This window comes from Loxodonta africana, chromosome 12, assembly GCF_030014295.1.
Source record: "Loxodonta africana isolate mLoxAfr1 chromosome 12, mLoxAfr1.hap2, whole genome shotgun sequence".
Taxonomy (NCBI): Eukaryota; Metazoa; Chordata; class Mammalia; order Proboscidea; family Elephantidae; genus Loxodonta; species Loxodonta africana.
The window spans coordinates 70,970,283-70,983,036 of NC_087353.1; the positions used below are offsets into that span (position 1 = coordinate 70,970,283).

The 12,754-nt window shown below is 45.4% G+C and overlaps 1 pseudogene; it reads left to right on the forward strand.

The window, feature by feature from the left end:
* Nucleotides 1-4,634: 4,634 nt before the first annotated feature.
* Nucleotides 4,635-11,050, forward strand: LOC135232969 (SERPINE1 mRNA-binding protein 1-like; annotated as a pseudogene).
* The last annotated feature ends 1,704 nt before the right edge of the window (nt 11,051-12,754 follow it).

The window sequence follows — 12,754 nt, forward strand, 5'->3', positions numbered from 1 at the left end:
TCATGTGAGCTACTTTGATTATTGGCGTCTTTGAAGCTTTCAGGTCCTATCACCAGGTGGTTAGAGCTCTTACTAGGTATGCGAACCCAGGAGTCCATTTACTTTTCTTGTGTGGGTACACCTCAGGTGTCCAGGTCATTGGTCATCGTGTGTGTGGTGCAGGGTGTCACCTACAATCCTAGAAGGGCAGGACTACATCGGGGTGATTGGAGCAGGCACAGGTATCTGGTTGCAGTTGGGGGTTATGTGCTGAACAAGGTTAGGGGGATGACAGCTGCCACTGAGCGCCGGGGTGGAAGTCACGTCCCTGTTCCCTAGAGCGCATAAGTGGATGAATTTTGTAGCTGGTCTCCGGGCACCCAGTACTGTTGGCTGTAGAGACTGAGAGGCAACACTTATTCTCAGACCCCTGTTGCGGGTGGCTAGGTGGAGTGAGTGGAGCCACCAGTCCTCAGGCCCCTGATGTGGGTAGGTAAGGACCCTGCTTTATGGGCAGGGTGGTGTCAGATGTCACGAATCTGCCACTCCCCCTTAGCTCTTGCAGTTGAAAATAGGCTTCAGGTATATACCCTGTTGTACTGTGGTAATGAGGGCGTATGCTGTGGAAATGGCCCCACACAGGTCTAGGCAGGGGTGAAGGGCATTCAAAGTCTGTGGATGCTTTGTGCCTGTATCTAGCCAAAGGGGCTGTGCCTACCCTGAGTTCCTGGTTTAGGGGAGCTGGCAGATTATTTTTTCCTGTTTGTTAATTTATTCCCTTTCCACAGCTGGCAGAATGGCTTGGGATGAGCTACAGGTTGTACTTGTGGCCCAGGGGGCAAGGCAATGGCTGTACCAGAGTGGGGAGGGGGTGAGTAAGTGGGATAGAGGTATTTCCCAAAGGGGAGAAGGGATTTTTTTATCCATTGTGGTAGGTTAGACACTTCCACTTAACGTTCACAGATTCAGCACTGCTTCTCCCTGGTACTGGAGGCTTGAACAGACTCTCCACCGCTCAGTTTCTTCAGGTGTGGAAAATGTATCCCGAGCACTGCTGCTTGCCTTAGGCAGTATGAGCCAGCCGATCTGGGCTCCAGGGTGCTGGCCAGATCAGGTCTGGCAAATCCTTGGTGCTTCTGAACTGTGTCTCCCTCCCTATAACACTCAGTTCAGATCCTCAACTTTGTATTTGGTGTTCAGGGCTCCTAGATTGTCATATATAATTGATTCAATTGTTTCTTCAGGTCTTTGCTGTAAGTGGGAACATAGGAAGCATCTGACTAGCCCACCGTCTTGGCGCCACCTTCCCTCAATCTCTTTTGTGATATAAAAGTGCAGATGGAGCAAGTAAGCAGGGAAACAGAGATAGATGCCACACCACATGAGATCTCCACAGAACCAAGAAAGAGAAGTTGAAGAGTGATAGGGACCGTCTCCTAGAGCCAACAGAGAGTCTTCCCCTATAGCTGGCACTCTGAATTCAGACTTCTAGCATCTTAAACTGTGAGAAAATGCATTTGTTAAAGCCACCCACTTGAGGTATTTCTGCTGTAATAGCACTTGATAACTAAGACAATAACCTACTATATGCTCTATCCTAAAGTCTGTGTGCACTGGAGAAGAATGTATGTACTACTGATGTTGGGTGGAGTGTTCTGTATAGTTCTACTAGGTCTAGTTGGTTTATAGTGTTGTTCAAAGCCTCTATTTCCCTGTTGATGTTCTGTATAGACATCAATACATTGTTCCATTTTTTAAACAACTATGACTGTAGAACTATTTCTACGCTCAGTTCTATCATGTTTACTTCATCTGTTTTAGGGCTCTGTTGTTAGGTAATATCTTCTTAATGAATTGACCCTTTTATCAGTATGTAATGTCCTTGTCTGTTGTAACAGATTTTGACCTAAAGTCTATTTCGTCTGATATTAATACAGCCATCCAACTCTTTTGGTTGCTATTTGTATGGAATTTCTTTTTCCCATCCTTTCAGGTTCAACCCATTTGTGTATTGGATCTAAAGTGTGTCTCTTGTAGACAGCATATCGACACATGAAAACTTAGAGAAAGAGGTCTTTACCTAATATACAAATGGGAATCAGTAGTATGTAGAGGGCAGTTTAAGTCATGAAAGTGGTTGTGAATAAGCGGAATGACTCAAGAATACAGTCAAGAACACAACTTTGGGGCATTCTTACTGGGAGATAGGGGCATGTCACTCAACCTTAGTTTCTTCAGAGGTGACTTTTTTGGGCCCTGATGTCCTCTCTGGAACCCTGTTGGCACAGTGGTGAAGAGGTCACCTGCTAACGAAGAGGTTGACAGTTCAAATCCACACTTCTTGGAAACACCATGGGACAGTTCTACTCTGGCCTATGGGGTTGCTGTGAGTCGGAATGGACTCTATGGCGACAGGTTAATATCCACTCCAGCCCGAAGAGCTTTTGACAATTGTTGCACACACTTATTTCAGACTCTTGCATCTGAAAGCCATGTGGCCAAGGATCAAGTGTATTGTTTGTCATAGCAGACAGCAGGTGCTCAATAAAGCTTTGTTGAGTAAACAAATATCAGTGTAGACTGGGTGTGTACTTATCTTACATCTAATGAAGTTATGCCAGATACCAGTTGTAAGATTCTTCTTTAAATGTGATTAATTTTGGTTGATAACTGATTTTCTCTAGTGATCAGGGTATTGGAAGAGGAGACACTGGCAACTCTGTAATGCTCTTCAGAGACCGGAAGCATAAAGGTGATTGAGGCCGTGGACATTTCGACCTGGGAGTATGTGGAGGAGGCTGCTGGTGAGACCCACATGGCCGGTTGGGTGGGGAAGGTGGACAAGAGCTGGGTAGCAAAGTAGAGCACCAGTCATGTGGTAGAGTGTGATGCCAGCCATGTGGGGGAGGGGGGCCCCTTCCTTGTGGGCAAATTAGGGAGCGGGGACTCCAGCTGTGTTTGGGAGGGGAATCAAGGCCCAGGAACACAGTTGTGGGGGTAAAGGGAAAGCATCTGGCAGAGGTCCAGAAAGACAGCCGGGAGGAGGAGGGGGAGGGTGCAGCCTAGGTCCAGTAACACAGCTAGGAGGAGAAGATGGACTATATGTTTAAGGTCCAGAAACACAGCTGGGAGGAGGTGGGGGAGGTTTTGGCCAAGAGCCAGGAACACAGCTGGTGGGAGGAGGTGGAGGGTCCTTCCAAGTTCTAGGAACACAGTTGGGAGGAAGACTAGGGCTTGAGCAAGGTCCTAGGGCACAGCTGATAGGAGAAATGGTAAGGGCCTGGCAGAAGTCCAGGCACAGCTGAGAGGAAGAGATGGATGGTCTGGCCTAGGTCCAGGAGCACAGCTGGGAGGAGGTGGAGGGTCTTTCCAAGTTCCAGGAACAGAGTTGGGATGAAGAGGTGGAGGTACTGACTGAGGTCCAGGAACACAGCTGGGAGGAAGAGCAGGCTAGCCTATCCAAGTTCCAGGAACACAACTCAGAGGAGGAGGGAGAGGGTCTGGCCAAGGCCCAGGAACTCAGGTGGGAGGAACAGATGGAGGGTATGGCCAAGATCCAGGAACACAGCTGGGAGGAGTGGAAGGAGACTCTAGCCTAGGTCCAGGAACACAGTGGGGAAGAGGAGGAGGAAGGTCTGAACAATGTCCTCAGCACATCTGGGAGGAGGAAGTCCAGAGTCTGGCAGAGGTCCAGGAACACAGCTGGGAGGAGTTGGTAGAGGGTCTGACTGAGGTCAAGGAACACACCCGGGAGGACGTGGTGGAGTGTATGGTGAAGGATCCAACCAAGGCCTGGGAAGACATCCTGGTAGAGTACTTTGCTCACTCCCCATGTGTGCTGATGGAGGGATTTTATTGGGCAGTGTGTGACCAATCGTCCTGGGCAATGAAGGTCTCTCCTGCAGCCCTCTGATTCTGCTGAATAGAAACAGTTAAATTTTTAAAAATATTCTTGTAGAACAGACCAAAGCACTTCAAAATATAGAAGCTGTAACAAAAAGATGTGGGTGTCATCACCTGGCACCTTCCACTCCACCAGCTCTCTATCAGCATCAGGAGGCAGAGCCAAGATGGCAGAATAGACAGACGCTTCTGGTGGGCCCTCTTTACAACAAAGACCCCCAAAAAACAAGTGAAATGAGTACATTTATGACAAGCTAGGTGCCCGGAGCATCAAAGGAAAGCTTAGAAAACAAACTGAGAGGCAGGGGGAGGAAGAGACGGTTCAGAAGCAGAGAGGACTTACCAGACCTGCATCGTGGAGAGCCCTCAGGCACCATTCCTGGGAGCGGTGGTGGCATGCTGGCACTAGTGTTCGGCCACAGTTTCCTCAGGGAGAAGCAGCCAGCCACACAGCCTGGTCACACCTCCGGAACCAGAGAAGAATGGCGCTCTTGGCAAAAGCTAAGTACTTGTATATATTTCACTGCGCCCCTACCCCTGCCTACTCCCACACCAGCTTCAGTGGCTGACTTCTTTGGGCCTGAGATAGGCCCTGTTGAGTGCCTAGAGCCATCCTCCCGGCCTTGCAGATGGAATAAAGTTGAAATTGGGGGAAAAGATAATTTTCCAGCTCCACTAACTGGGGGAGCTCAGGACAGACGTGTCTCCTGTCCAGGCATAAATGGTCCATGGACTTTGAGTACCTTTCCCCTCTGCATGGACCTGTGTGGGCCTATTTTAGGAGAATAGGCCCCTGATGGCAGACTCCGTTTCAGCTGTGCAGTGGAGAGGTGGGTGTTTGATGTTTGACATTGCTTTGCCTATTAAACAGGGTCCTCACCAACCCACATCATGGGCATAAGGACTGGTGGCTCCACTCAGGTCACCCAGCCACCCACAACAGGGGTCCAAGGATAACTGGTACCTCCCAGTCCTTACAACGAAAAACATTGGGTGCCCATGGTCTGTCTGCAGAACCCACCTATCTGTATGCTCTAGGGAACAGGGACATGCTTTCCTCAGAGACACATGGGGGACGATTCTCAGCCCCCTGCCTTGTTGAGAGTGTGACCCCCTGCTGCAACCAGATACCATTACCTACACCAATCACCCCTGCCCCTCTAAGAGTGTAGGACAGAGCCTGTACCATACACTTGATGATCAGCTACCTGGACATCTGAGCTGAATTCATACAAGAAAAGTGAATGGACTCCTAGACTGATACACCTGATAACAGCTCTAGCCATCTGGGGAAAGGATGTCAGAGCTCCAAAGGCGAAAATAATCAAATTAGCTCCCTCAACCAACCCATTTGGGCATATCAAAACAAAACAAAGGCCATCTTGTGGGAAGTGCTGAAACAGGCACTCTTGGCTCAGCGCGGCCCGCTGCAATCCGTGGAGGAACGTGCCGCCCAGCCACCATCATGCCTGGGCACTTACAGGAAGGCTTCGGCTGCGTGGTCGCCAGCCGATTCGACCAGTTATTTGATGACGAATCAGATCCCTTCGAGGTGTTGAAGGTGGTGGAGAACAAGAAAAAAGAAGCTGGTGGAGGCAGTGTTGGGGGCCCTCTGGCCAAGGGCGCCCCCCAGACCAACTCCTATGAGGCAGGCAAACAGTTGAGTAAAGAGTCCCAGAAAGACCGCAAGAACCCACTGCCTCCCAGTGCTGGCGTGGTTGACAAGAAAGAGGAGACGCAGCCACCCGTGGCACTTAAGAAAGAAGGAATTAGACGTGTTGGAAGAGGACCTGATCAGCAACTTCAGGGTGAAGGGAAAATAACTGATAGAAGAGCAGAAAGCTGACCACCTCAGGAAAGACGATTTGAAAAACCACTTGAAGAAAAGGGTGAAGGAGGAGAATTTTCATTTGATAGACCAATCATTGGTTGGCCTATTTGGGGCCGTGGTGGTCCTGGAAGAGGTCGAGGAGGCCGTGGACATGGAATGGGCCGAGGAGATGGATTTGATTCTCGTGGCAATTGTGAATTTGATAGGCATAGTGGAAGTGATAGATCTGGCCTGAAACAGGAAGAGAAACAGGGAGGTAGCAAATCTCACAACTGGGGACTATCGAAGATGAATTAACTACCTTGGATCATTCGAATGTGACTGAAGAAGCACCTGAAGGTGAAGAACATCCAGTGGCAGACACTGAGAATAAGGAGAACGAAGTCAAAGAGGTAAAAAAAAAAGAGGGTCCAAAAGAGATGACATTGGATGAGTGGAAGGCTATTCAAGATAAGGACCGGGCAAAAGTAGAATTTAACATCCGAAAACCAAATGAAGGTGCTGATGGGCAGTGGAAGAAGGGATTTGTTCTTCACAAATCAAAGAGTGAAGAGGCTCATGCTGAAGATTCGGTCATGGATCATCATTTCCGGAAGCCAGCAAATGATGTATCGTCCCAGCTGGAGATCAACCTTGGAGACCTTGGCCGTCCAGGACGTGGTGGCAGGGGAGGAAGAGGTGGACGTGGGTGTGGTGGGCATCCGAATCATGGCAGCAGGACTGACAAGTCAAGTGCTTCTGCCCCTGATGTAGACGACCCAGAGGCATTCCAGCTCTGGCCTAACTGGGTGCCATAAGACAACCCTGGTTCCTTTGTGGACCCTCCTCTCTGAGGCTTTGCATGCTTAAGGATCCCAAACAACTAAGAAATTAAAAAAAAAAAAAAAGACTCATTCATACCATTCACACCTAAAGAGTGAATTTCATCTGTTTTGAAAATGAACTTCTCTTGCTACACAGAAGTAACAAATATGGCAGTCAGTTTTGTATTTAGAAATGTATTGGTATCAGGGATGTTTTCATAATTTTTAGAGATTTTGCATTCTTCATGAATACTTTTGTGTTGCTGCTTGCAAATAAGCATTTCCAAACTTGAAATATAGGTGTGAACAGTGTGTACCAGTTTAAAGCTTTCACTTCATTTGTGTTTTTTAATTAAGGATTTAGATGTTCCCTCAATTACAAAGTGATTTTAAATATTGGACATAATATTGGTTTTTATACCTGCTTTGCGTTTTCACACATGGTCAGCTGAGACATGTAAACTTGATTTGTCAAATTTTATGCTGTGTGGAACACTAACTATGTATTTTAACTTAGTTTTAATATTTTCATTTTTTGGGAAAAATCTTTTTTCAATTCTCATGATAGCTGTTATGTTTGCTAAATCTTTATATATAAAAATATCAGTACTTGAACAAATTCAAAGCACATTGGTTTATTAACCCTTGCTCCTGCAGTGATGCATGGTTCATTAGGTTCAAATTATACTTGATTCAAGATTTTAGCTATATGACTTTTCCATTTTAAAAAACAAATTAGATACATTATAGGTGAAAATTGTTTAAGCTTATCATTGATAGACAAATCCTGTCGAGTGAAGTAGTTACATGGGTATGGATTTTTTCCCCCTCCAACAGAGTGGTGGAATAGTTTGATTTGGCTAATGCATAATATTTAAACTATGTAAAATGAGTGTCTGGCCCTTCAGTATGATTTGTATATTCGGAAGGTCCCAAAATCAAAATTGTACTTCTTTAAACAACTCTTTAACCCTTCCTTGTTCTGAAGAAGCCAAAGGGCACTGGCTAGTATGGTGAGAGGGGGAGTATTTTAATTTTTGAAATTTGGAAAGCAGGCAGTTTTACATTATAAGGTTGGAACAGCAGCACTATCCATGAAATACAAACAAAAATCTTAAAAAAAAAAAATAAAAAACAAAGCGAGAAGCTACAACACAGTAAAAAAACATAAAATAAACTAATACAATAACTCATAGATGGCTCAGAGACAACAGTCAATATCAAGTCACATAAATAAATAGACCATGATTGCCTTAACAAGCTCTCAAAACAAAGAGTCAAGGGATCTTCTAGGTGAAAGTGCATTCCTGGAATTATCAGAGGCAGAATACAAGAGATTAATATACAGAACCCTTCAAGACATCAGGAAGGAAATGAGGCAATATGCAGAACAAGCCAAGGAACCCACAGATAAATCAATTGAAGAAATTAAAAAGATTTTTCAGAAACATAATGAAAAATTTAATAAGCTGGAGAAATCCATAGGCAGAAAGCAATCAGAAATCTGGAAGCTTAACAATAAAACTACAGAAGTAAATGCAATAGAAAGTCAGAGGAGCAGAACTGGACAACTGGAAGGCAGAATTCCTGAACTTGAAGATAAAGCACTTGGCACTAATATATTTGAAGCAAAATCAGATAAAATAATTTAAAAACATGAAGAAAACTTAAGAATCATGTGGGATTCTATCAAGAGAAATAACCTCTGAGTGATTGGAGTACCAGACCAGGGAGGGATAACAGAAAATACAGAGAGAGTTGTTGAAGATTTGTTGGCAGAAAACTTCCCTGATATTGTAAAAGATGAAAAGATACCTATCACAGATGCTCGTCGAACTCTACATAAGGTAGATGTTAAAAGAAAGTCACCAAGACATATTATAATCAAATTAGCCAAAACCAAAGATAAAGAGAATTATAAGAGCAGCTAGGGATAAATGAAAAGTCACCTACAAAAAAAAAAAAAAGGAGAGCCAAAAAGAATAAGCTCGGACTACTCAGCAAAACCATGCAGGCAAGAAGGCAATGGAAATTCTCATGAGAGCATTAAAACAGCAATAACAGAAACGTTGCTGTTGCGTCAAACCTACAGCAACCCTACAGGCCAGAGTAGAACTGCCCCCTGGGCTTTCCAAGGAGTGACTGGTGGGTTGGAACTGCCATCCTTTTGGTTAGAAGCCTAGTTCTTAGCCACTGTGCCACCAGGGCTGCCATGGAAGCATAGTCATCAATAATATTTTAAAACTGTAATTCTTAGTTTGTCTCATTTTCAATGGAGATAATTGTGTTTGTCGATTTTGATGACCTCAAAGAATTTTAAATTTCAGCTTTCTGAACCATCTTTCATAGGATCCTTTGGGATCATTAATGTTTTAAAAAAAAATTACCAAGGCTCATTCCAAGTTGGGATAATATTGTACTAAGCACAATTCATGAGTCAGATGTAGATGAACAAAGAACATTAATGTATTTTTTAGTACCAACTATTGATATTTTACACAGCTTAAAACTCTATAAGGTGAATCTTCTACAAGATATAATTTGCTAGAATATTTAAGAGCCAATCGAATGACTGCAATTTGGATGTTTTCATTGAAAATACATTTTTTCTATTAAAAAGTCAAGATTTGAAAACCAAATTTTTTTATATCTTCACTTCAAAGGTGAAATCAGGATGTCCATAATGTCCTGTTTAAAATATATCTATTCTCATAATAATTGATAGTTGGATCCAGTGAGTCATACATGTCCCATTCCTTTACTTTTCTTTATTTTCAAATTCAGAAATGTACTCTTATGTCTTGTTAAAGTTTTACATTTACCGAACATGCATTCAAAGTTACTTTTTCTCATTTGCCGTAAGCAAGGGGCTAGGCCTTCTCATAGGCCTGGAGCTTGATATACACTCTGGATTTCTTATTGGACGTCTTTATTGACTCTTTCCACTTAGTTTAAAATATCATCCCACATTCAGGAGTTGCATAAAAGGTTGTAATCTGTTTGCACAAATATGCTTTCCATTTTGAGCAGAGGCACTTTCTCCCTTTGGTATTTTATGTGTATTTTATTGGGATAATATGTGAATTTGTATGGGCATTGCCCTGATCACCATACATCTGAGCTCGACATCCATTGGATATCCTTATATGTTTATAATGCAGTTTTTAGAATAAACATGAGAATATCCTATCTGCTCATTTAATTAAAAAGAAGGTGATGTATCATTTGTTGTATATTTTAAGGAAAGCCTGGTGGCGTAGTAGTTAAGAGCTGCAGCTGCTAACCAAAGTGTCAGCAGTTCAAATCCACCAGGCACTCCTTGGAAACCCTGTGGGGCAGTTCTACTCTGTGCTGTATTTTAAAAGGTTGTTGTTTGTGTTTTTTGTTGTTATTTGCCATGGAGTCCATTCCGACTCACGGCAACTTTATACGACATAATGAAGTCCATTGTTGTGGCTGTTGTGTCAGTCCATCTCATTGGGGGTTTCCCTTGTTTTTGTTGCCTCTTTGTGTTACCAAACACGATGTCCTTCTCTAGTGATTAGTCTTTCCTGATGACACGTCCAAAATAAGCAAAACAAAGTAGATCCTGACATCTTCATTTCTAAGGAGCCTCCTGCTTGTATTTCTTCTAAGACTGACTTGTTTGTTCTTCTGGCACTCCACAGTATATTCAATATTTTTTGCCAACACCACAATTTAAATGCATCAGTTCTTCTTCTGCCTTCCTTTTTCATTGTCCAAGTTCCCCATGTATATGAGGTGATTGAAAAGACCATGGCTTAGGCCAGGGGCATCTTAGTCATCAAAGTAACTTTTCAGTTTTCAAAACTTTGAAGAGGTCGTGTGCAGCAGATTTGCCCAATGCAATACATTTTTTGATTTCTTGACTTTTCCTTGCATGGATATTGATTGTTGATCCAAGTAAGGTGAAATCCTTGACAACTTCAGTTTCTTTGCCATTTATCATGACATTGTTTATTAGTTCAGGTGTGAGTATTTTTCTCTTCTTCACATTCAGGTGTAATCTATACGGAAGGCTCTGTGTTTAACTTCATCAGCAAGTGCTTCAAGTCGTCTTCATTTTCTGCAAGCAAGGTTGTGTCAGTTGAGTTTGTTAATGAGTATTCCTCCCATCCTGATGCTGTCTTCTGCATATAGTCCAGCTTCTAAGATTATTTGTTCAGTGTGCAGATTGTATAAGTAAGGTAAAAGGATACCACCCTGCCGCACACCTTTTGTAGTTTATTCTGTTGGAACAGTTGCCTCTTGATCTGTGTAGAGGGTAGGCATGAGCGCAATGTAGTGTTCTGAAGGTCCCATTATTTGTAATGTTACTCCTGTCTGGGATATGCTTTCTTTATTAACTGGGCATTTCCTCTGTTGATCCTCTAGGACAGTCCCTTGCCTTTCCTTACATTTACACACACAGGTAAGATTGACACACAAAATTAATCATCACAACACCTATGAAAATGAACAACAGTTCCTGTGGCCTCCTTTGACCCATTCATCCACCAGGCTTCATAGGACCCCCCACCCCACCCCTACTCTAAGGGCCCCTAACAGGGTTCGAGCGCCAACCTCGGGCCCAGAGGCTCTTCTCAAAGCCACCCTGCCCTGGCCACTCTCAGCGCCTTGGGCAGAGCATGAATTTGGACCCAGGAAAGGACTCCCTGTTGTGACAGCTTCAGTGGAGCAGGGCATGTCTGAGCTTTAGCCGTATTTGCCTGCAGTGGCCTCTGTTGGGAGTGCCGGGTCTGTCTGTCTGTCCTGTGGCACCAAAGGACTGTGCGTGTGTGTGTCTGTGTGCAGTTGTGTAATCTGTGTGGCTGTGTCTGTCTGAGTTTCTGAGTCTATGAGTGTATTGATTGTGTTTTGTTTTCCCCTGTGTGGCTGTTCTGTGTATCTTTGTGCCCTTCTCTGTATATGTGTTTGTGTGTTTGTGCATCTGTCAGTGAAAGGGTGTGTGTCAGTTGTGGAAATCCATGTAATCCATGTGCCTCTATGCCTGTGGTATGTGTGGGAATGTGTGTCCTTGTTGGAGTATCTGTATTCTGGATCCTTTTCTGTGTGAATTTGCACCTTTGGGTGTTCCTGAGTGTGGATCTGTGTGTGCGCGTGCCCATCATGTGACAGTTTGTCCTGGGTGGACATCTAGGGTGGCCCTGAGTATGTGTCTGTGTGAGCCTCTCCATGAGCCCGCACCCTTTGCCCAGGTGTGTCTGGGTGGTCCTTATCTGCACGTCTCCATGCTTCCTGTGTGTGTACACTTCTCACTGAGTGTGTTTGTGTGTGTGTACCCCAGGAACACACAGACACAGAGGGCATTTCCTCGAGAGCCACCCCAGGGGTGGGTGAGAGGAGACAGTATGTCCATCGTCCTCCCTCAGGTGGGGCTGGACCCTTCTGCCCCTGCCCCTCTCAGCCTCTGCTGTCCTCCTGGTGGTCCCACCTCAGCCCCAAGGATGGAGGCAGTGAAGGGTCAGTTCACGTGGCCCCCAGCCAGGGGGCAACTGCAGAGGGCTAGAGTGAGTGGGAGGGCTGGAGAGGGTCCTGGGTTCCAGGGGAGTTTCTGGGGGAGTCCTGGGTCCCTGGGAGGGGTGATTCAGTGGTTGTCCCTTGGGAGGGCTGGATTCTGAGGGCTCCGTGTTCCTGGAGTGGGGCAAGTAGCTGGAGTTTGTTGGGAGTTTTGGGGGAGTCCTGGATTCCTGGGCATAGATTGAGTTGGGGAATTCTGTAGGGAAATTCAAGGGGGAAGGCTTCTGGGGCCCTGGTTAGGGGTGAGTGGGCAGCACACCTGGGAATGACTTGGGTCCCCAGAGAGCTCTGGTCCCTCACTCACCATGGTGGCCAGGAGCTGTGGTGGTAGCATCAACAGCAGCGTTACTGTCAGGCACAAAGTGACAGACCCACTGGATGGTGGCAGGTGCTGGACTGTCTATCCAGCAAGTGCAGCCACCAAGGGAGGGCCGAGCCCCCAGAAGCCCCTCCCGGGCCACTCGTGGGTTCACCCTCCTGTAGAGTTAAGAGGAGCCCAAAGGGCTAAAGCCTAGGGCCACCTAGAATTTCTCTCCCAACCTCAGTGTCCCTGACCATGGGAATGGGTACACTGGGCCACCTGATGGTGCTGAATCAAGGAGGGAGAACCCATCTGGCCGGGGTTATCTCAGATTGGGGGCTGGGGAGGATGGCAGAAGAAGTTGTGAGAAGACTTAGCACAGGCCCAGGCACGGAA